We start from the raw sequence: 26,489 nt of genomic DNA, 5'->3' as shown, positions 1-26,489 counted from the left end.
AAATGAAGGAAACAGTTGCAAAGATCAATAAAACTAAAAGCTGGTTCTTTGAGAAGATAAACAAATTTGATAAACCATTAGCCAGACTCATCAAGAAAAAAGGGAGAATACTCAAATCAACAGAATTAGAAATGAAAAAGGAGAAGTAACAACTGACACTGCAGAAATATTAAAGATCATGAGAGATTACTACAAGCAAATGTATGCCAATAAAATGGACAACCTGGAAGAAATGGACAAATTCTTAGAAAAGCACAACGTTCCAAGACTGAACCAGGAAGAAATAGAAAATATAAACAGACCAGTCATAAGCACTGAAATTGAAACTGTGATTAAAAATCTTCCAACAAACAATAACCCATGATCAGTTGGCTTCACAGGCAAATTCTATCAAACATTTAGAGAAGAGCTAACACCTATCCTTCTCAAACACTTCCAAAATACAGCAGAGGCAGGAACACTCCCAAACTCATTCTACGAGGCCACCATCACACTGATAACAAAACCAAACAAAGATGTCACAAAAAAAGAAAACTACAGGCCAGTATCATTGATGAACATAGATGCAAAAATCCTCAACTAAATATTAGCAGAGTCCAACAACACATTAAAAGGATCCTACACCATGATCAAGTGGTGTTTATCAGAGGAATGCAAGGATTCTTCAACATATGCAAACAAATCAATGTGATACACCATATTAACAAATTGAAGGGTAAAAAGCATATGATCATCTCAATAGATGCAGAAAAGCTTTCAACATATTCAACCCATTTATGATAAAACCCTCTAGAAATTAGGCATAGAAGGAACTTACCTCAACATAATAAAGGCCACATATGATAAACCCACAGCCAACATTGCTCTCAATGGTGAAAAACTAAAACCATTTCCACTAAGATCAGGAACAAGACAAGATTGCCCACTCTCACCACTATTATTCAACATAGTTTTGGAAGTTTTAGCCACAGCAATCAGAGAAGAAAAAGAAGTAAAAGGAATCCAAATCAGAAAAGAAGAAGTAAAACTGTCACTGTTTGTAGATGACATGATATTATACATAAAGAACCCTAAAGATACTACCAGAAAACTACTAGAGCTAATGAGTGAATTTGATAAAGTAACAGGATACAAAATTAATGCACAGAAATCTCTTGCATTCCTATACACTACTGATGAAAAATCTGAAAGAGAGGTTAAGGAAACACTCCCATTTACCACTGCAACAAAAAGAATAAAATACCCAGGAATTTTAGGTAGGAATTGTCTCCTACCTAAGGAGATAAAAGACCTGTATGCAGAAAACTATAAGACACTGATGAAAGAAATTAAAGACAGTACAAAGAGATCGAGAAATATACCTTGTTCTTGGATTTGAAGAATCAACACTGTGAAAATGACTATACCACCCAAAGCAATCTACAGATTCAATGCAATCCCTTTCAACCTACCAATGGCATTTTTCATAGAATTAGAACAAACAATTTCACAATTTGTATGGAAACACAAAAGCCCCGAATAGCCAAAGCAATCTTGAGAAAGAAAATCGGAGCTGGAGGAATCAGGCTCCCCGACTTCAGACTATACTACAAAGCTACAGTAATCAAGACAGTATGGTACTGGCACAAAAACAGAAATATAGATCAATGGAACAGGATAGAAAGCCCAGAGATAAACCCACACACACACGGTCACCTTATCTTTGTTAAAGGAGGCAGGAATGTACAGTGGAGAAAAGACAGCCTCTTCAATAAGTGGTGCTGGGAAAACTGGACAGGTACATGTAAAAGAATGAAATTAGAATACTCCCTAACACCATACAGAAAAATAAACACAAAATGGATTGAAGACCTAAATTAAGGCCAAACACTATCAAACTCTTATAGGAAAACATAGGCAGAAGACTATATGACATGAATCACAGCAAGATCCTTTTTGTCCAACCTCCTAGAGAAATGGAAAGAAAAACAATAATAAACAAATGGGAACTAATGAAACTTAAAAGCCTTTGCACAGCAAAGGCACCCATAAACAAGACAAAAAGACAACCCTCAGAATGGGAGAAAATATTTGCAAACAAAGCAACTGACAAAGAATTAATCTCCAAAATATACAAATAGCTCATGCAGATCAATACCAAACAAACAAACAACTCAATCCAAAAGCGGGCAGAAGACCTAAATAGGCATTTCTCCAAAGAAGATATACAAATTGCCAACAAACACATGAAAGGTTGATCAACATCACTAATCGTTAGAAAAATGCACAGCAAAACTACAATGAGGTATCACTTCACACTGGTCAGAATGGCCATCATCAAAAAATCTACAGACAATAAATGCTGGAGAGGGTGTTGAGAAAAGGGAACCCTCTTGCACTGTTTGTGGGAATGTAAATCGATACAGCCACTATGGAGAACAGTATGGAGGTTCCTTAAAAAACTAAAAATAGAACTACCATATGACCCAGCAATCTCACTACTGGGCATATACCCTGAGAAAACCATAATTCAAAAAGAGTCATGTACCACAAAGTTCATTGCATCTCTATTTACAATAGCCAGGACATGGAAGCAAGCTAAGTGTCCATCAAGAGATGAATGGATAGCGCTTCCCTGATGACGCAGTGGTTGAGAGTCCACCTGCCGATGCAGGGGACACATGTTCGTGCCCCGGTCCAGAAAGATCCCACATGCCATGGAGCGTCTAGGCCTGTGAGCCATGGCCGCTGAGCCTGTGCGTCTGGAGCCTGTGCTCTGCAAAGGGAGAGGCCACAACAGTGAGAAGCCCGCGTACCACAAACAAACAAAAAAATAGAGATGAATGGATAAAAAATATGTGGCACATATATACAGTGGAATATTACTCAGAAATTAAAAGAAATGAAATTGAGTTATTTTGTAGTGTGGTGGATGGACCTAGAGTCTGTCATACAGAGTGAAGTAAGTCAGAAAGAGAAAAACAAATACTGTATGCTAACATATATATGAAATCTAAAAAAAAAGCAGTTCTGAAGAACCTAGGGGCAGGACAGGTATAAAGATGCAGACTTAGAGAATGGACTTCAGGAACTGGGGTGGGGGAAGGTTAAGCTGAGGTGAGGTGAGAGTGTGGCATGGACATATATACACTACAAAATGTAAAATAAATAGCTAGTGGGAAGCAGCCGTATAGCACAGCGAGATCAGCTTGTGCTTTGTGTCCACCTGGAGGGGTGGGATAGGTAGGGTGGGAGGGAGACACAAGACAGAGGGTAATGGGGATATATGTGTATGTATAGCTGATTCACTTTGTTATACAGCAGAAAGTAACACACCATTGTAAAGCAATTATTCTCCAATAAAGATGTTTAAAAAAAAAGCTCATTACAGTAGATGGTTGAAAATCTTTGGTTAATTTTGAGAGGTCTTAAAAACATTAAATTTGACCTTTATTTTGGCAGAAAACCACAGAAATTATGTCTCTCACAGTTCTGAAGATGTGAGGTCCAAAGTCAAGTTGTCGGCAGGACCATGCTCCCTTGATGGCTCCACAGTAGAACTCTTCTTTGCCTCTTCTTACCTTCTAGTAGTTGCTAGAAATCCTTGGAATTTATTGGCTTATAGCTGCATCACTCCCATCTGTCCCCATTGTCACATGGTCTTCCTCTTTGTGTCTCATCCGTGTCTTCCAGTCTCCTTCTCCTTATAAGACCACCAGTCATGTTGCATTAGGGCTCACCTTAATCCGCTATGACCTCTTCTTAACTTGATTACATCTGCAAAGACACTATTTCGAAATAAGTTCACATTCACAGTTACTAGGGTACCTAGTAATTTTGAAGGGGACCCAATAGGATCTACTACCTTCTTTTTAATTTTTGCAGGATCTGCATTTGTGACTTTCTTTTCCCCTAAGCACTGTTTTAGCTGTGTCTTAATACGTTTTGTTATTTTGTATTTCCATAATCCAAATCTCCTGATTTCAATTGTGGTTTCTTCTTTAGCTCATTGGTTTCTTAGAATATATTGCTTAATTTTGTAAACATTTTGGGATTTTCTGATGACCTTTCTGTGATTGACTTTCTGCTTCATTCTTCTGTGATCACAGATCATACTGTCTATTATTTCATCCTTTGAAATTGGTTGAGAATTGCTTTATTGTCCAGCATACTGTCAACTTGCTAAATATTTTATGTGCACTTGGAAAAAATATGAGTTCTGTAGTTTGGGAGTATATATTCTACATATGTTTTAATTAGGTCAATATTGTTATATATGTAGTTCAAATCTTTGATATCTCTGCTTGAATTTCATGTTTCCTTGGTGTATCAGTTACTAAGAGAAGTGTCTTAAAACCTTTTACTATTTTTATGGAATTTATTTCTTCTTTTAGTTCTTTCAGTTTTTGCTGTATCTGGGGCCATATATTTGGCACATGAAAGTAGAAAGAATTTTGACAATTTTTGCCAGGGTTCTGTTACATGTCTGGAGGACTAGATCTTCAGAGGCCCTTATTCTAACCATTCCAAAGTCCTGTCTCCCAAACCTTATTTTGATTTCTTAAAATAATGACATGATTGAAGTTTCAAGATACCAAGAGACTTTAGATACCATGTTTCTGTGGAAGAAACTGTGGGCTTCTGACTACATCCAGTTACATCTTTCTTACATTTATTAGGACTCCAATGACAGGTTTCTCAGTATTCTCCTATGGTAACATAGGAAGTAAGCCAAACAAGTTTATAAACATATAGAATTATTTAATAATAAAATGGAAAAATTACATCTTGTATCCTGGTGTTGTATCTAGGCTCATTTCTCGAAAGGCTACAAAGGTATTAGTATGATTTTCTAGGAATAATACACATTCATCTCAATCTACTAATTACAGCTGCTTCTAATGAAAATCAAGCAGTATTCTCAATATATTATATTTGTGAGTGTGAAGACACCTTTTGGTCTAATATAGGGATTTTCTGATGATCTGTCATTGGCCTAATAAGGTGGAAATTCCCAGAAAAATCTAAAGTGGAACCAGGTACATATTCAGCAATAGATAAACAATGATGCAGGCAACTATCGCTTTGTTTAGATCTCGTTTACTCTAAAGTAATATAGCTCTCAAGATTCACCCAATCCATATCAACAAGTTTAAGAGACTAGGGCTTTAGGACTAAAAATACTGGTGATAGTATGATATATTCATTCCCCTGGAAAGGCTTCTCATCATATCTTTCTTAGGGCCACTAAGAGTTTCTTCACTCACTCTGAGCTGACAAGACCAAGATTTCATGACATCTCACCTAGATTGCTATGATATTCTACTCATTAGTCATCCTGTTTCCTGCTGCATCCAAGACATCAGTCTGTTAGACGGATGAACAAGAACGACTAGAACATTTGGGGGAATAAATTTACCAAGAATCTCTTTATTGTTACCCAGAGTTTGTGAGTGTATAGTTGATGTAGTTCTTTTGTATGCTGAGCTGAACTCTGTTGCCAACCTTAGAGACCTTTTTCTCCAAATCAGATTTTTTTTAATGTACATGAAGTTTGTTTTTATTAAAACCCCCTCAATGACCTTTCATCATATTCAGACTATAAGCAAAATTACTTTTCCTGCTTTATAAAATCCTTCATTATCCAACTCTGACCTCATGTCCTAGCTCTTTCTACCTCATTCACTCTGCCACATGAGCCAGGTTGGCTTCCTTGTGGCTCATGAGCAAACCAAGCTAATATGTGTTTTGCCTTCTCTGCTTCCTCTGATGGATCATTCCTCTCCAGTAGCCTTATGTGGCTTATCAACTCACCTCATTTTGGTCCCTGCTTAAATGTCACTTTTTCTAGAGGTATTTCCCAGCCATCTTATCTAAAATCGGTAGTGGTCTATGTAAAAAGAAAATGAGTAACACTGGGTCCTGAGATAAAGATTTTCTCAGTCTGTGAGCAGATACTGTCTGGTTGGGATGTAAGGTAATATTTAAGCTGAGAATTGACTGACAAGGAGGAGTTAGCTTTGTGAAGGTATTTTACAGATACTGTTCGAAGAGAGGATAGACTGCAAAATAGGCCACTGCCTTAGACTTTGACACCATATTTCTCTCCATAGTAATTCTATCTAAAATGCTCCTCTTTCAGGCTTGCCCACGTACTACCCAACTTTCAAAATCCAACTTAAATGTCACCTCTTATCTGAAGGATTTCATAGCCCTTTTTCTTAAAGGTCTGTTCCTTCCTGTGCTCCCAGTGCTTCCACGTCTAATATTTTGTTGGGTGTACAGTGTTTAAATGGGGTATATGTCTAACAGAGTTATGTGGAAACTGGCATGGCTCTCATTTGTATTGATCAAAGGTGGATTTATTTTCACGTTCGAACTGAAACAATGATTTTCTTACACTGAACTATTATGCAACATCTTCATGTATAATTAAAAATAAGTTATTAAATAAACTTAGGAAGGTTCAAGAGTGTTCTGACTTATCCCAAGACAACAACATCTATGCTTGTGGGTGTGTATGAATGTCTGTGTGCATGTGTGTGGATAGAGAGATTTCATAAAGTCTGAAAATATAGACTACTATACACAATATCATTGGAAATTATAGTATAAACTGTAAAAAAGTTAAATATTATCTGTATTTCCTGATTATGTGGGCACTTGATATATAATTTACTTCGAAAAAATGCATATGTATGTGAGTGTGTGTGAGAGTGTGTGTGTGTGTGTGTGTGTGTGTGTGTGTGTGTGTGTGTGTGTGTGTGTCCATGCCAGCATACTCTCTGGCTTTGCTAGTATCCTGAACTTAGTTTGTTGGGGAATCTAACGTGACAGATGTTGATAGATATACAAAGAAAACAAAGATGAAGCGCAAAGCAATCAGAAGGAGATTACTATGGGATAATAAGTAAAACAGTCAAACAGTATTTTTAGTGTTTGATGATAGCAACCTTCTAGATGAAGAATGATTAAGATTGAAATTTCAGCATTTCATATACTCGCAAAGTCTGAAAAGCCTATTGCTATTGCAGAAAATGAAAGGAACACGAGCAGAGGATATAGTCAGATTCAGTTCATATATTGTGAATGAAGAACAGCACAAAATACAAAATTTGTACAGCACTCGAAATGTAAGATTATAGGAAAATTCAGAGCAGACCAGTATAGAGACATTTTCACTTAGAATACTGATTTTCAGGGTCTTACCAGTTTCTGAAAGATGAAGAACTTGAATTCTATGTCAAAAAAATTCCTGCATATACCATTTTATATCATTATATATGTTCATTCTTAAATTTGCATCCTGTAGTGTCAAAGTCTTATGTAGCGTTTAGGTTAAAACATTAAAAAAACAACTGTGTAGTGGAGAGAAAGATGATTCTTATTATGGATAAAAATCATTCCTTTTACTATCCACAGACTTTCTAATAACTGTAACTCCAGGTCAGGACTTATATAGAAATACTGTTTATTCATATGGGCTTGCTTTTTATGGGAAAATTCTTATTTTCTTTGTCTCTTAATTGGGAATGCCTAGATTCCAATTCACTTTCTAGCTATGTGACAGTATACAAATAATTTGTTTCCTAATTTTTACTTTCCTAAAAATTAAAGGATGAGTATCGAAAGTAGCTAAAGCCTTATCATGTATTTGTGAGGATCAAAGATGATAAATGATATAAAGTGTTTGCCACAGTGCCTGGCACATAGCAAATTTTCAAAAGTATCATTATCTTTATGCTATTATCATATGTTCTCATGCTACTTATTCATATATAAAATGAGTTCGTAGTTTTAGTCTAAGTAAGAGAATATAAATGAATGTGTTAACAAAACTATTAAATACCAACCTAAGATAATTCCTGAAGGAAATCTTTCTGAGCTTTATTTATGATTATAGGCACAGTGCTTCACACAATGTCTTGTACTAAAATGTTTGCTCAATTGGATATAACTGAACAAAGCTGCAATTCTGTTGATTCTTGAAACAATTGTATATCTAAATATTTGGCTTTTTCCTCAGAAAACCATATTTTGCTTTACCAAAAGTACTATTCATATACCTGTTCAGATTTTTGCTTGCTTTGAATCTAAATTCAATTGATCCTTACAGCAACTTACAAATTCCATAAATTATAGTTTTATATTTAATGCACATACTGTTCAATTTTTATGCAAGGAAGAGTTTTCTTCTATATTTTCAATGATGTACAGCTGTTTTTCATGTTTATGTGGAGACTGTAAAAGAAGAATCTTGTGCTAATAGTCAGTGGTCAGTAGATTGTAGAGATTGTGTGTCAGCATTTCTCAAGGCTTGTAATTACTTTAAATATAATTCCAGCTTTCCTATGCTTTTATAATATCAATATTAAAAACTAAAATTAAGAATTTATACACTTAGTTTTGAAATAAAAGTAAAAATCTATTTGTAAAAAAATTCATCATTTAAATTTATCAGTAAAATATTCCAGGTGAAACCATACATTATGCATTAATGGTGAACCATAAATAGATGTATAGATAGATAAATAGATAATATCTAACTCCACAGAATGCAATAAAGAATATCCAAAAGTATTAAGACAAATGATTAATATTCTGTACATGCAATCCCTTCTAAGAAGGAATGACTGATAATTTTAAAATGTGCTTTTAAAGAAGGCTTCACAGAGGAGGCTGATTTGCACTGGACACACGCGATAAGAGTGGCTGCAGTGGAGAGGAAGAGACATCTGTGCTAGGAGAATCACTTAAATGAGGCATTGAAGTGGGAAAACAGGAGTTGTATTCAGATGACAATGGCAATGAATATAGTGATTTAGCCTGTATAAAGGATTGGTTTGTGAAACGATGAGAAGGAAGGACAATTTAGTACCAATTAATGGAGGGCTTGGATTCCAGAATAAGCAATGTTTATGTTGTTCTGAAGGAAACTAAGAGCTTTGGCAGTTATTTGTTTTGGTGTTTGCTTTCAGCTGGTCTTACTGTACTCCCTTCTGCCTTAAAGGAAGAGCTACCTGTTCTCCTTTCGAAGGCAAGTCACTCCACCTACACATTGTCCATTGCATCACTGCGCGTCATCTCTGAAACAGTCTGACATTAGTCACATCTTCCATCTCTGTATTCTTCAATTTATGTCTTGTTATTACTTCTTTTCCTTCTTCCTAAAATGTATTACTCAGTTTCTTCAGGATAAAATAATTTCCTTCGTCTTGGCCTCAATTTCTACAATTTTCCTTGCTATGAGCTTTCTTATGAATAAGCCAAGCATTTACTTTCTACTTTCTCACCTTTCTTTTACTCTTCCTCCCTCTGTACCCGACTTCCTCTCCTACCACTGTATGAATATCAGCCTTACCAAGGCAGCCAAACGTCAAATTTGATGATGTCTTTTCAGACATCGTATAGCTTAACCTACCCCCATCACTCAGCACTGCTGATGAGTATAAACAAAGATGTGGATGTTCAAAACACACATACCTAAATGATCTCGATCAGATTTGTAACCTCTAACATCCTGACGATGGTAGTGGTATGTATCTAAATAAAGCTATCGTGAGAATACAATTAGAGTATGTATAGGCTTTCTCACAGTGTGGGACGCAGAATACACACTACATAAGCAGTAGCTAATATTATCTTAAAAGAATTGTCTCTCCTCGCTGTTCCTGATTTGGGTCTTTTACTATGCTTTAATTTAGCCTCCAATTCCAGATACAAGAGTTTCTCCTTACCTTATCTTAATGATTATGAGTAACTTGGGTATAGAGGGGAAGGTTTCCTCATAATATCATTAAGTGGCATGGAATGCTCCCACGTGAAATCGCACCCTGTTAATCATATCCGAAATTAAATGGAAATTTGGTTGCAATGTACCGAGGCAAAGTTGTGTTGTTATTATTATTGATTATTATTATTATTATTATTTTTGATCCCACAGAGAAACTGCCGTAATAAATTGTGTGAGGACTTCTCTGCTGGGTTCTGTGGGTAAGTTGCAGGCCAGTCACTTGAAATGGTGGTCCTCAAGGAGTCTTTCTTCCAGGCCACTGGGTCTGGCACTCTATAGGCAAGAACTGCTAAATATGGGCCCCAGCAGCCATACCTCAGTTATAAGGCCCTTCCCATCTACCCCTTCTTCTTCTTCCCTATTACAATCCCCTACCGATACCCCCACTCAAGAGTTTTTCATTTAATTGTTCATTCATACATTGAAGCCTGATTACTCGTTTGAAAGAGATGATAAGAAAGACATAGCTACCATAAGGTTTATATGAAATTACTTTTTCTCCCTACCCTCTTCTTAGCCTAATATCATTTGACACTCACTTTAAATCTTTCAGTCCAGGAACACTAGTCCAGGGATACTAACCATCCTGGTCCATGCGGTCACACTCCTTTCTCCTCCTCAAGGGCATTAGTAGATACTGTGACTTCAATTTGAATCATCTGATCTTTCTAACTCTTCATAGCTCAATCTATACTTTCTTATCAATACTTTAACTTTCTCATAAAAGAAAATTTTCTCATTTTATCTGTTATAACTTCTCTTTATGGAACTTACCACAGTAGCAATTTTATACCTACTTCTGCAATTAGTATTCTCTAAGTTTCATAAAAACAGGGACTTTGTCCATCTTTAGCTTATTTTAGACCCAAAATCTAGGATGTAGCCTGCTGCAAGATAGTAGTTCTAAACGAAAGAATGAGCACTAGTCCCTAAGAACACAGGAACTTCTTTATCCTACTGAAAAAAAAACCTGTTTTTGTCTATTGAAATACAATGGATGGTCTGCCCTCCCAGAGAGCTGTTGAAATGATTTCATTCCCTCCTTGAGTTATCTGGAAGGACCAAAGGCGCACTCTTATGGATGGATCAAATGTCTATTTTCTAAAACAGAAACATTAAATAAAATTGCATTCTCTCTCTCCCTTCCTCCCTCCCTCCTTCCCTCCCTCCCTCCTCCTCCTCCTCTCTCTCTCTTTCTACTCTCCATGACTTAGTATACAATTACATAAAATAATCTCTTTCCATGAAAATGTATTTCTTTGTGTTCTTTGACAGTGTCCTAGTCTTCTTCCTACCTCATTAACTGCTCTATACCAAATTTTTTTTTACTGACCTTTTAGCAAAGTTATTCAGATTGCTCGTTTAAATGTTAATATAACCATATTAAAAACAATCAATTTATTTAAGCTAAAAACACAACCAAAAGCAGTTACCCATTTCTCCCACCCTCCACCCCTCACCTCTGGCAACCACCACTGATCTCTTCTCTGTATCTGTGAGCTTAGTTTTATTTATTTATTCATTCATTTATTTATAGATTCCACATGAAGGAAAAATTATATGGTATTTGTCTTTCTCTGCCTGATTTATTTCACTTTGTGTGTGTGTGTGTGTGTGTGTGTGTGTGTGTGTGGTATGCGGGCCTCTCACTGTTGTGGCCTCTCCCTCTCCCATTGCGGAGCACAGGCTCCTGACGTGCAGGCTCAGCGGCCATGGCTCACGGGCCCAGCTGCTCTGTGGCATGTGGGATCTTCCCGGACCGGGGCACGAACCCGTGTCCCCTGCGTCGGCAGGCGGATTCTCAACCACTGCGCCACCAGGGAAGCCCATTATTTCACTTTTAATAATGCTCTTGAGATCCATCCATTGCTGTTACAGATGGCAAGGTTTCATTCTTTTTTATGGCTGAATAATATTCCATTATATGGAGATAGATATATAGAGACAGATATATATATATATAGATTTATATCTATCTATATATATTGCAATATATCCACTCATCCAGTGATGGGCATTTAGGTTGTTTCCATATCTTGGCTAGTGTAAATAATGCTGCCATGAACATGAGACTGCATATATCTTTTTGCATTAGTGTTTTTGTTTTCTATAGGTAAATACCAAGAAGTGGAATTCCTGGATCATATGATAGTTCTAGTTTTAATTTTTTGAGGAACCACCATACTGTTTTCCATAGTGTCTGTATCAATTTACACTCCCTCCAACAATGCATGAAGGTTTCCTTTTCTCTACATCCTTGCCAACACTTGTTATTTCTTGTTTTTTTGAGAATAGCCATTCTAACAGGGATGAGGTGATATCTCACTGTGGTTTCGATTTGTATCTTCCTGATGACTAATGATGTAGAGCATCTTGTCATGTACCTGTTGACCATTTTTATGTCTTCTTTGAAAAATATCTATTCAGATCTTCTGCCCATTTTTCAATCAGATTGTTTGGTTTTTTTGCTATTGAGTTGTATGAGTTCCTTATATTTTGGATATTAGCTCATTATCAGACATATGATTTGCAAATATTTTCTCCTATTTAGTAGGTTGCCTTTTCATTTTGTTGATGGTTTCCTTTGCTGAGCAGAAGCTTTTTAGTTTGAGATAGTCCCACTTGTTTATTTTTGCTCTTGTTACTTTTGCTTTTGGTGTCAGATTCAAAAAAATATTGTCAGGACCTATGTCAGGAGCTTATTGCCTAGGTTTTCTTCTAGGAGTTTTATGATTTCAGGTCTTACGTTCAAGTCTTTTATCTTCTGGAGTTAATATTGTGTATGGTGTAAGGCAGTGGTCCAGTTTCAATCTTTTCTTTGCCTATCCAGTTTTCTCAAAATAATTTATTGAAGAGACTGAAGAGATTTATTGAGACTTTTCTCCTCAATCTTCTTATGGTTTCAGTTATATGTAATAATTACTTCTATTCCTATTTATATTAATGAATATTAACTTTCAAACAAAATAAATATATGGTTAGAGAAAACATGTGCACACACATATGATTCAGTTATCAAATAGAATGTACTGACAAAATTTTATTTTTTAGAGGAAATGAAGGATTATTTATTTGTCTTGATAACATTTAGGAAGCTAAAATTAATTTTCCAGTGTGATATATCATCTCCTTAGTAGTTTTGGTCTTTTCGGTATCATTGGAAGAATGTAAAATGGGCAAAGACTTGACAGAATGGAAGTTCCAATACTTGGGGAGAGGGTCAGACAGTGTGGTGACACAAGGCCTGTTATATGAATATATTCTGATAAATATTTGAAAAGGTTTAGCTCTTGTGATTTTTCAACACAATAATCCATCTCTCATGACAACTCATACTGTAAGTAGATAAGTATGTTGGACAAGAAAACCTGCCAATAATGACCTTCACTCTCAACTCTGAAATAATTGCACACTTAGGCATCTGGTAACCACCTACAGTTTCTATAGACTTCAGCAACTTGCGATCAATATCATCAACCTATGAACTCTGGAAAATGTACCCAGATCTATCTCTCCTCTCCTTATATACTGGCAGTAAGATAACAGACAGATTCATATGTACTCTCCCCATGTCTAAAATCACTAGATTATACAAAGGTAAATGTTACATCAATGCTATATTTCATTTCTTGAACATTAAGAAGAAAGTGTTCTAGGAAAACAGGAATACAGATGATAAGTATATAAATCCATGAAAAGCAGGAAAATGATGGATCTCCTCTTACCTTCCTTTTCAGTACTTCTCTGTGCTTCGGCCAAAATGATGTTTTCAAAATTCAAATTGACCGTGTCAAATCCCCACTATTTAAATTTTAAAAAAACAGGCAAAACTTTCAATAGCTTCGCCTTTCTCTTTGGGTACAATATGCAGTCTTTAACGTGGTATATTCACTAATACATGTTCTAATTTCTGCCTTTTTCTCCAGCTGTATCTCCCATTGCTCTCCACTTTGTAAATGGTATGCCATCCCAACTGGTCTCTCCAAATACAGGTTCTTTTCATGTGCTGTCCTTGTGTTTGTTTTGTTCCTTACCCTGCTCACCTAGTTAGCACACATACATTTTATATTTCAGTGTAGGAGTGATTTCTTAGGGCAAGCTTAGGTCATACTCCTCTGTTTTATACTTTTATAGCACCATAATTTATATCCTAGTATGAATTCTGTTTGTGAACATATTATTATTTGAGTGATTATTTATTTGATACAAGTTTTTGGCATTGGAAGTAATAATTACTGGGGAAAAGAAAAGAGTCTGTTCGCAGTTGTATCTCCAGCCTCAAGCACTTTTGATTGGTCGATAAATGTTTGCTCAATGAGTAAATGGACTTTAACTGGGTTTAATTTGAAAACACTGAAGAAAGAAATATTGGCCCAAGAAAGTTTGATTTAAAGGTCTTCATGTTTCAGGCTAGAAGATATTAGATCGTTGTTTGTTTTTTAATTAACCCAAATAATCTTTGTACATTTCTTTGACTGCAAATATAATTCTGAATCTTATGGTGTTACTCCTGTTTGTTTAGTGTGCAATGGAGTCATATTAAGAAAAAATAGTATCAATGTGAGTCCTCAAAATATTCCCCCAAAACTGAGTTTTTATACATATAGTTATTATATTTCTGCAATTTCAAGGTCAACTCTATAAGTTAACTATATGACAAAATGCTAAAAGCAATAGACTTTGGTTTTATAGGTAATTGATAAAATTGAAGTGACTATTTCAAGAAATGCAATTATCTTATGTCAAACATATTCAGAAGTCCATGAACATAATGGAATTTCTTTTCATCTCTCATCCTACTACAGAATATCCCTCAACTAAATGAACTCAGGCTCTTGTTTTTCATGAGTCCCAGTAGTACTGTCATAAAAGGGGCTGCTTTCAGTCAAAATGTCAATACCTGGCAACTGCATATTGTTAATTTGATGATACTACTTCCCAGCAATGTCAAGTCATAGGGACTAGTTTTTGAAATGACATTAAAATCAATGCATTTTATAAAATTTAATAAGAATTAGAGATATAAAATAATATTGAAATATAAATAACATCTATAATGAATGGATGCTTTGAAATAATTTACTCTTTAACTTAAATCAGGCATAATTTATCATTAAATTAAAAACATGTTCCCTATTTTTAAAATTAAACATGTTTAACCTCTTCTCATGTATGATTTTGTATAATGAAAATAAGAGGTATAATTTATCCTGTTTCGAAGCCATGTGTTTCAAAATATCTTTAAGGAAATCAAATGTGGGATCAAATTTAAACTTCTGATTACTTCCTAGATCAGATGTCATGGAGAATCCAAGATAATGTATAATAACAATTCAGAGTGATCTTAGTACTAAATTTGTTACCAGAAGAATTATTGCAGATGCATTCATGTTTGAATAATAGACAACATATACTTAAAATGGCTGAAATGTTAATGAATTAAGAGACGTCAGTCAGGACAATAGCTCTTTGCTCCACCAGAGAAATATCTTATTTGAATATTAAACAGCACCTTTTTTGTTGTTTTTATTCTTTAAGGACATTAAAAATTTAGAGAAATCCATTAAAGATGTTTGGAAATTATGAATGGAAATAAGGGATTAGGCTCTCCTGCTCATCACAGATTGGCATCTAAATGAATATATATCCACACAAAATTTTAAAAATTCATCTAAATCCAGGAGATATAGTGTGATTCTCACTGTTCTAGAAAATATCATTAAGACCAAAGGTCCTGTAATGATTGGTTTTTATTCCTTATTCATATAGGAGATGCACTTCTGGAGATGCACTCCTAACACTTACTCATTTGAGTAAACAAAAGGTAGCAGCACTCAATACTGAGATAGGAAAGTGGGTTCCTTTACATTAGACAAAGAAACATACATATATATGTATATCTATCAAGATATATGTATATATATATCAAGATATGTATGTATACATATATATGTGTATATATATATATATTTCAAGAAAAATTTTCAACAAGAATATGAAATGCCCAAGAGGAAAGAATTATCAAAAAGACCTAAATAGCAAATTTATTACAACTGAGTAAATTGAGCCTTATTGTTTCCAGTCAAAGATAATACAAAGGAAATACAAATTTAGCGAATGGTTCCCTGTTTCACAAAACTTATAATGCTGAAGCAAGAGGTCATTGGTTTTAGAATTCATATTTGTATAACTTCATTAACTTTGGGAAATAAAAATAGTTTTGCTCCCCATCTCTACACACACACACACACACACACACACACACACACACACACACACAAACACACACACACACCACATTCACACATAAATGCATTATCAGTAAGGGATAGCTAACCTCTTGTGATTTAAAAATTTTTTCTAACTAGGTTAGAATTTGTAGAAAAGGGCTAACAATATTGCTTTGTACTTAGTAGGCTTAATAAGATTTATTGAGTAATCAAAATATTAAATATTTTCAACAAATATAATAAATGATGAGTGAAATTGAATGAGTGCTTACTAAAAGTTGGGTGCTACATTGAGCAGTTTGTATATTTATTTTGTTATAACTCCTTTAATCTATACAGTGTCTATAATAGGTATTATTAGCTCCATTATAAAGGTGAAAGAATTCAGCCTCCGACAGGTCATGGAAATTCCTGAAGTCACAGGACTCCTAAGTGGTAGAACAATTATTCAGATTCAGGTCCAATTCAAAGTGCAAATGTTTTTTCTCCAAAAAATACCACAGAGTAGAGCAATTAGGTTAACAATTAAAATTAAGTTTAAAACACACATATATACATCTTTATTAGACCATTTTCTTGCTCATTTATCTTTCAATTTATCTAATAACTATTTATTGAGCGTTCTCCAGAAATTTTAGAGTATACAGGGGGAAGACATAAAAATGAGCAAAGAATTGTAATACAATATAATGTATTATACAATATACAATATATTACAATATTACAATATTGTAATATACAATATAATGAATACTATAATGCTACAGTACAATATGGTGGAAGTTTGTAAACAGTGTTTAACTCAGTGGTAACAGTGGGAAGCATGTGTCTTGTTCTGTGATAAAAATGTGTCACAAAAGATCATATGACTCATTTTCGAGACAATGGTCATCTAAAAATGATTCTGTATATAAAGGTAAGAGGTCCAATATTGATACCCCTTAAAAGTCAATCTAAGGAGTTTGGATATTATCCTATTGTATAGGGGCCAGGAGGATATTGGCTTTGAAGTATTGTAGACAAGGTATATCAGAATCACCTCTCTACTTTTCAAATAAATTCCCAATATCACGTAAAGAATGTCTTGGAAAAGGGAAATTAAGTGTGCTTTTTTTTTTGCCATAATGCGCATGAAAGTTAAGTTGAAATAAGTATAAAAGAGAGAAGTCACTGGAAAGGAGCAATACTTATGTGGTAGTACCAAAAGAAATCTGCTTCGGAGGGAAATGAAGGGTAAGGTTAAAGATAGAGCCTTAACATTCCATTTCAGCTCGATCCATATACGTGTGGCAGTATATCTAGTTAATTAGGCTGTTAATTTGATAAGCATGGCTGACTCCAGTTTATTTATAACAAACTAATAATGGTTTTGCTTATTAAGGATGGTTTAAATGTATGCAGAGAAAAAGGAACCCTTGAAAGAGATAGGAGTTCATATCAATCAGTGTTCCTGGTGGCAAAACACCTGTAAATAAAGCTAAACAAAAAACCCTTTAAGATAAAAAATACTTTGTTGGATAGGTAGCAGGTAGTTCATAGAATTTATAGTTGTACTGGACAGCGGGACTCATAAAATGGGTGGAGCCAAGTGTAGGTGTTCTCCAGGTATCCTTTGGTTCAGTACTGACGACTCCGCCCTCCCCTCATCTGTGCCCTGCAGTAATTCAAGCATAAAGGAAACCGGAGTTAGAAGACTTCAGATAGAAAAAGCAATGTAAATTATCGTATAGTATTGGTACATTGATTACATGCTGAAATGATAATATTTTGGATCTACTGGTTTAAATAATATATCTTTTTTTAAAACATCTTTATTGGAGTATAATTGCTTTACAATGGTGTGTTAGTTTCTGCTTTATAACAAAGTGAATCAGTTATACATGTACACATGTTCCCATATCTCTTCCCTCTTGCGTACCACTGATATAATAATATATCTTTTAAAATTAACCTTTCCTGTTTATTTTTATTGTTTCTAATGTAACTAGTAGAAATTTTGAAATCAGATATGCAACTTGCATTGGTGTCTTGTATTATATTTTTATTGGATAGCACCCTTGTAGAAGGCAAGCTGGGCTCTTGCATGTGCACGTGTGTGTGTGTGTGTGTGTGTGTGTGTGTGTGTGTCTTTGTGTCTGTAGGAAAAACACGACAGAAATCAGGGGCGAAACTGACAGTAACAACGGGCTATAGCATTGGATTGCTGTCTTCTCTTCCCCCAAACCAACATCAGTTTTACCATCATCCAAAACCCTGATTCCCCCCTGGGAAAACGAGAAGAGGTTAAAACAGTATAGTATAAAATAGTATCGTATCTTTCCTGGAGATAGCCCAGGAAAGTTATAGGAAAGAAGAGATGAGGGGAGGGAAATTCTGTTTGGCAGTGTTAAGATGAAACACTAACCAATATTCAGCTCAGGAAAATTTTAATGTTTTCTGTGTCAATAAAAAAATCAGTCAATCTAAGAAAGAAATGGAAAATCTTATCTGAGCCAAATTGAGGATTATAACCTGGGAACAGCCTCTCAGAAAGCTATGAAAACTGTACTGCCCATTAGAGGTCAAGGCACACTTATATACGTTTTTGAGACAGAGAGCTGTACATTAAATCAGGGGTCCCCGACACCCGGGCCGTGGACTGGTACCGGTCTGCGGCCTGTTAGGGACTGGGCCACACAGCAGGAGGGAAGCGGCGGGCGAGCGGGCAAAATTTCATGTGCCGTTCAGCATCGCCCCCCCATCACTCGCAGTACCTCCTGAACCACTACCCCGCCCCATCCGTGGAAAAATTGTCTCCCACGAAACCGGTCCCTGGTGTCAGAAAGGTTGGAGACCGCTGCATTAAATGATGTAGATAGTTTGCACACTCCAGATCTGTAAGTACAAAGTGGTGGATCACGTGACCCCTTACAAGATCAAGAAGATCAACTCCTTATCTCTTAAGGAGTTGTCTTGTTGGTGCTAGGAGAAGGCTGCTCTTTATGGTGGAGCAGGTATTTCTGCCAATGAGGGAGGTTTGGTTGATGCATAATACAGATACACGATGCACAGTGCGGGCAGGGAGGAGGCCGAAGTTCAGAGAAAACTTTTTATAGTTAAATTTTTCTTGTCTTGCCATCAAATATGAATTTTATTTCACAGCTATCTAATTTCTGTACTTTCCTGACATATTTCTTCATAAATTAGACCTAAAAGCCAAAGAAATTGCCTATAAAACAATGCTAATAATGTGAGAAAAAGATAAAGCCGGGAGTCTTTTAAGTTCACGCAGTTTAGTAAAAAGAACACGGACTTCTTTTTACTGTCACACCCCACTCACATGGATGTGTGAAAAGAAATTGAAGACTGTGCATGTGAAAAAGAGAAAATCCTAATCCTGTCACTTCTCATCAGCCCTTGTAAAACACTAATACACTTAGTAAAAGGAAGTGTTTAACTGTTTCATGCAAGAAAATCTGATTTTTTTTTTTCGAGAGCAGTCAGAACATGAGTAAATGCTGACCTGCTCTTTTACATAATAGAATCCAGTTCTTCTGTTATGCCCATTAAACTAAGAATTGCTGAAGAACGCAAACTTCTTACAAGAGACAGAGCCTATTTGAGCTTATAGGTTTGCCTGAGGCCGAAAAGGGAAGGAAAACCCTTTCTAAACTTTCTAACCATATGTGGTGGTCATCTTGCTAAAAGGGAAAAATCTTCTCAAGCAATTCCCTATAAAGAAATGTCATTATCTCCAGTAGCTCTTTTGATTATTCTGCATACGAATCTATCAGCCAATTTTCTAGGAGCGGTTTCGGACATGACTGTAAATGCTAGTAGCAATTATAAAGGAAATGGATCCTGTAAAAGCAACGTTTCGTATTCATTCCAACAAATGGTCACTTCAACAAATAATACCAGAAGCTTTCCACGTGCAAAAGCTACAACAGACAAAGCAAAGTGATTGCCTTGACGAGGTGATTGAACCCTCACAGGCATAAAATACAGGACTGATATTTTAAAGAAATACAATGAAAATCATTTAATAGACATAGATACTGCTCAGTTTTGAAAGATTAATCAGAAAAAAAGCTCTGTGCTCTCCAAAATATTTTCACTGTAAATTTCAAAGAGGATGAATACTAGATTTAATTTTTGCTTTTAGGGTCACGGCTGCCTGGTTTATATTTGTAATCACACATAAATGAAGGAAAATCTAACTTTAGGTTTCTAAGTAATACAATTTAAGTAGCAAGGCTGTAGATAATACACAAAAGTGTAATTCCCTATGGTGTAAGTATTTGTTGAATAAAAGTATCGTCAGAGACAGCTAGCTGAATTATGGAGCAAGCTTTATTATTCCCCTTGACATCTGGCTTTACAAGAGTCCTTTTTTCTTCTTTTACTTTTTTCGTTTTTACTTCTTAATATTTTCTAGTTTTATTGAGATATAATTGACATATAACACTGTATTATCTTACATTATCTTACGATGTTACTCTGAGGCAGTGAATGTGATAGATGTGAATGAATGCTCAGCGTCTCCAAACATCAAACTTATAAATCCCAACAGTTATTCAATAGTTTGAGACAAGTTGCCCTCGAATATCTAAGGATTTTAACAGATTCAATGGCAAACATATGTTTTTCTGAATTTCATAGTAGCCTTTTTTAAAATTTGTGTTCATACGACTAGTTCAACCAAGCCCAATGCCTATGAGTTTAATTAAATTCCCATAGGAATCTGGGCTACCAATATTAAGCCATTTTCTACAGAAAGTACACTTGTAAAAGCAAGCGCACTAGGCCAGAGAAAATAGTGGGACTTTGCAGAGACAAATAATAATGATTAATAAATACTAAATTCCTGCAGATGCCTACCACATGTTTTGTATTCTGCTAAATCCTTTGATATAACTTATCTCATCTTTAGAGGAAAGAGTGAGCTCTCACATTTTCACATGTTTACAGATGATCAAACTGAAGTTCAAATTGAAAGCATCTATCTGGCTTTGTATAGATGCTCTTTTCATTTCATAGGTACACATTTCATTATGGGCACTCAATACAAAATTGATGAGAGGGAAATAAATATGTGAAGGAATGGGTGTAGAAATTTACTAGGGTATACCTTATTCAATTTTTACATGTTTCTGGAAGTCTAAAAACTACATGTTAAGATTGCTGTTGAAATAATTTGTATCAAATAACATATACTATCAATTTTATATATTATATAACATTCCCTTAGTTTTAACTAAACCAACTATAATAACATTTTTAGAAAATGTTTATTCCAATGTTTTAAGAAAAAAATATTAACCTCAAATAAGTTAAATATAGTGGCTTAAACATTCCCTGTGTATACCAAGAAATAACAAAATGTAAATAGAAAAATAAAAGTTTTTTTCCTAAATTCATGCCTTAACTTATAATGAATCATGGTAAATACTTTTTTTTTAACATTACAAGGTTCTTTTCTAACATAAACAAAAACCATTATGAACATAGCCCCAAATATTTCAGGTTCCATTCAAATTTTACTAATTATCTATTATGTATGAGTTTTAAAGTATATTTTATTGGAAATAGCTGCATTTAAAGTTATAGTTGCAGCAACAAAGTTAAAGTATGTGAGATATGTACTTATGGACACGTGTGTAGATACTCTGGGATAAGTGAGAAAATACCACTCTTTTTTAATATACTCTAAAATCTTCACTTATATTTGAGGATATATCTAATGTATTAGATTTTACATTGCAATAAATGTAATTTATTGTAATGGATTTTTAAAAATCTTTCTTATAAATTTTGTCAATTTTAATCATGAGCTAACCTTCTAATATTGAAGTTGGTTTGAACACTGATTTTTAATTACTTATGAAGAAAAAAACACTTGAAAATTGAAATATACTATACATAAGTATGATCTTGTGGGATGGGAATTATAAATTGATATAATCCTATTATATCATCTTAAATGTTACTTCAGTCATTTGGGTTTGAGAATATAATTTCACTTGTGGTATGTCCAAATTTATGCAACGTGAGCTATCTTTTTACTAAGAAAATGCCCAGTGCTCTTCAGGACAATTAGTACAAAATTGAGTGACTAAATTAATAAATGTTATAATCTAATATTATAGACTATAAGTTTTCTTATTTCAAAGAGTCTTAACAAACTGCTGATCTTTATTGTGTGGTTAAGTTTTTTTTTTTTTTTTTTTTTTTTTTTTGCGGTATGCGGGCCTCTCACTGTTGTGGTCTCTCCCGTTGCGGAGCACAGGCTCCTGACGCGCAGGCCCAGCGGCCATGGCTCACGGGCTTAGTTGCTCCGCGGCATGTGGGATCTTCCCGGACCAGGGCACGAACCCGTGTCTCCCGCATCGGCAGGCAGACTCTCAACCACTGCGCCACCAGGGAAGCCCTGTGTGGTTAAGTTTTATGAGCACTTCTTGGCACAGTTATATGTATGAGTTAGGATATCAGTAGACATATTCAGAGGAGGTTAATAATTTACACTAATAAATTTATCAATTAAAGTATTATGTATGCTAATATTGTCACTTTTTATTAAAGGAAGTTTCATCATCTTTATTAATAAACAAATTATAATACAGTCCAAGTATTGACAAACATTTGAATTAATAATTTAAAAAATTGTTATCTTATAATTTACGGTCTTAAGGTTAATATAAAACAGTATCCAAAAGAATAAAGAGAATTTGTTCTTCCCTCACTTCAGTGTTTACCACTATTTGGTTTTATGCTACAATGTTTATATACCTAAGATGTCTAACTTTTAAAAATCTCCTAATCAGCTCATTGTTGAGGAAAAATTTTTAAATTTTTTCTGGTTTTCTTCATATACCCCCAATATCAATTTTAATCACTGAAGAAGGAGATTTGTTGCAATGGGTTGAACCATTGTTTGGATCAGGTTTTAGAACCCTATACCTTCATCATGAGTAGAGATTTTCCTCACTTACTAAAGCACATCAATAGCATATTTAAAACACAAATCTGCCTCTTTATTCATCTGCCCATATTTGAACTCTACACTGTAAATGTTTTTAAAAAATAATAAAAAATAAGTAATATAGAGACAATTATTTGGTAATTTTGTTATAAAGATTTGCCTTCAAAAACAATAGAGGAAAAAAATATAAGATTACAAAAACAGGACACAGATTTCCCAAAGACCTGAGAGAACAGATGTACAATCAGCATCACTCTGTGAGTATCAATACTCAAGAGGTATAGGCAGTAAGTTTTTCCACCCCGTTTCTCTTGTGAGAACGAGTCTCTAAATAAATTCTACAGAGATTTGTCAAGTTAGTAACCCACGCAAAGCGCTTTTGGGGAAAATAGGAGAGCTGAACGATAATGGAGGAAGTAATAATACCTAGGTAGCAACTACGATCTCTGCTTAAAAGAATAAATGCATTCAATTAATGAATTGTGCCTATTTGACCTATGACCTCTTTATGAGTACATATGGATGGGCATAATGCTGTTTTACAGACCTGTTGCCAAAATAACGCATAATATTTAGTAGACAGTTTGCGTTGCTCATTATTCGGTGGGTAGGTCATGGCTCTGCTGGGCTCAGTTTAAAGATTAGCTTACTTGTTGCTTTGACTGAGGCTTCTCATTTGATTCCTGTCTGCTTCATCTGCTTATTCTCTTGGAGCAGTGGCTCTCTGGAGCATACTGTTCTCAAAGTGAAGGGTGAAAAGGCGAGAGTGAAAGCCAAACCATATGACCCCACTTACCATCTCTGTGCTGGTCATGTCTGCTAATATCCCATTGGCTAAAGCAAGTCACGGGGCCACATCCAAACTCAGTGGAACAGCTCGGTTACTCCTGTGGTAGAGAGACAGCCAGCACAAAGGTGAGGAAGAAACGAGGGATTGTCAGCAAGCAGCCCTCTTGGTCGCAATGATTGATTTCCCTTCTATTTAAACAAATATATATTTACTTCTTCTCCCTATTACCAGAAAACCTTATCCTATTATGGCAATACTCACTTGTGGAACTGTTGTAAGAAAAAATATAAAGCAAATAATACACATCTTCAAACATAGAAGTTGCATTCTGTAGTTACTAGTATTAGTCATAATAATGATAGACATAATATTAAATTAAATTAATTAATTAATTAATTTTTTTTCTTGTGGTACGCGGACCTCTCACTGCTGTAGCCTCTCCCGTTGCGGAGCACAGGCTCCGGACGCGCAGGCTCGGCGGCCACGGCTCACGGGCCCGGCCGCTCCGTGGCACGTGGGATCTTCCCGGACTGGGGCACGAACCTGTGTCCCCTGCATCGGCAGGTGGACTCTCAACCACTGTACTACCAGGGAAGCCCTAATTTAATTTTAATGTTAATACAATTAAATACCTATGTTTTTATCTGAAACATTATCACCAAGCTCTATATTAGAGAATATTTAAATCTTTCAGTATTCCAATAATAAGCTTATTTGTTAATTACGACAGTAACTCCTAAATGAGGGAAAAAAGAGATTGAATCAAATGAGTTAGGGGGCTTCCCTGGTGGCGCAGTGGTTGAGAGTCCGCCTGCCGATGCAGGGGACACGGGTTCGTGTCCCGGTCCGGGAGGATCCCACGTGCCGCGGAGCGGCTGGGCCCGTGAGCCGTGGCCGCTGAGCCTGCGCGTCCGGAGCCTGTGCTCCGCAGCGGGAGAGGCCACAACAGTGCGAGGCCCACGTACCGCAAAAAAAAAAAAAAAAAAAAAAAAAAAAGAGTTAGACAGATGTCTTAAGACTTAAACTTGCAAATGGAATTGATTCCTAAGGAATGCAAAATCCCTGCAAACACAGTAAGTGAAAATTTACAGTAAAATGAATTTTACCCGTGTAATATACTCCAAGGAGATAAGACACACGCAAAAATATTTCTAGCAAATAAAGATTTACACGTATGTAAGTTCAGAGGTAATCTACTTTGGAAATTAACAAGCAGGCTAGAACTATTGAGAATGAATAAGGAATACATGAAACACAATTAACAACAAACCAAAAAATATTACCATATTGCCCGGTTTAAACAGTGATTTGATGTTCACATCGTATGCAATAATTGAAAATGCTATTTGATCCTTCGGTTGTGCCATAACCAGCTAACTTCCAAGTGATGAAAATTGTTTCTGTTTTTCCCCTTTTGCTTTGCTTTTCTCCTTTCCAGCTGCCAGATGACTGTGCATCGGCCTCCACCACATCAACGTCTCCGCTTAAATTCTAGCGAGCTGTGAGTGCTCCATTACCCATTGCATTCTGCCCCATTTGATCCAGGCGCATTTGCCACTTTGATGCCTTCACAGTAAAAACAAGGTGCACTAATCCAAGCTTCCCTCTTCTATCCCGTGAGAACCTCTCATCATTGCCGAGGTTTCAAATCTGGTGCATGACATTACCACTTCATTTTGTTCGCTTTGACTCGATCAGTCTGACACTTTGCTCCACGCATTGCACTAACTGGACTCATCAAAGAGTTCGCACTTTTGTTTTTGACAGGCAGTGACAAAGGTTTCAGCAAGATTAGGGATTTTTCCTTTTCCTGTTTCTGTTGAATTTTCAGTATTAATTATTTTTTATTTAATTCTAGTTCTAGAATATGTTCATTGGATTTATTGGTGTTGTATTTTCTTAAATGTATGTTTATTTTTAAGTAAGGCTAGCCAACAGCAATTAAATATATCTGGATCAGAGTTGTATATCTCATAATTGTTTAATACACCATGGGTGTTTAATCAATGATTTTAAAATGCCAGTAGCTTAACCGAAACAATTAGTGGTGTGTAAAGCAACTGTACTGATGAACTAGAATATTTTTAGAGCTCCATCTTAGGAAAATATGCTTCATCTAATGACCTTTATCAGAAAATACTTTTTGTCTACTGGATAGAATTTAAGAGACTGACACATATTTAAAATATACTGCCTGTCCAAGTTAGAATGGTAAACTTCCTTATGATTAGATTAGAAGTGTGGCTTGCTCCGGTTTTCCTGCTTACACATATTTCTTTCAGACCTGGAAATTTTGATGTATATATTTTCCTGCATAGCTTTTTTATGAGCTGTATCAAATTATATTCATTCAGTGATCTATTCAACTTGTAAAACTATGGAAATATAAGCCCTAGGAGACATGTAAGATCACCAGAGATTCTATTTTTCTTAAATTCCCTAATCCCTAAATACTAGTAACACAATTTCCCCAATTCTGAAGGAATTATGAAGGGAAATTTCTATTCTAACAGATATGTTTTTAGGACTTCAAGATGAACAGTAAATGATAAAAGTTGGTCCCTTGAAGGAGAGCTATATTGAATTGTCCATCAGAGAAAGAGGATATCATCAGTGAATCTGCCGCTGATGGGATTATTATTTTCTGTATGTGTTAAAAAGGAACTGTTATGTTACTGTTTTTACTGTCTCAGACTCTGAGGATGTGATAGACAAAATGATTAGAAGCTAAACTAT

The sequence above is a fragment of the Kogia breviceps genome, chromosome 6, assembly GCF_026419965.1.
Source record: "Kogia breviceps isolate mKogBre1 chromosome 6, mKogBre1 haplotype 1, whole genome shotgun sequence".
NCBI lineage: Eukaryota > Metazoa > Chordata > Mammalia > Artiodactyla > Physeteridae > Kogia > Kogia breviceps.
The sequence above is the reverse complement of the archived record's forward strand: the minus strand, read 5'-3'. Positions refer to the sequence as shown.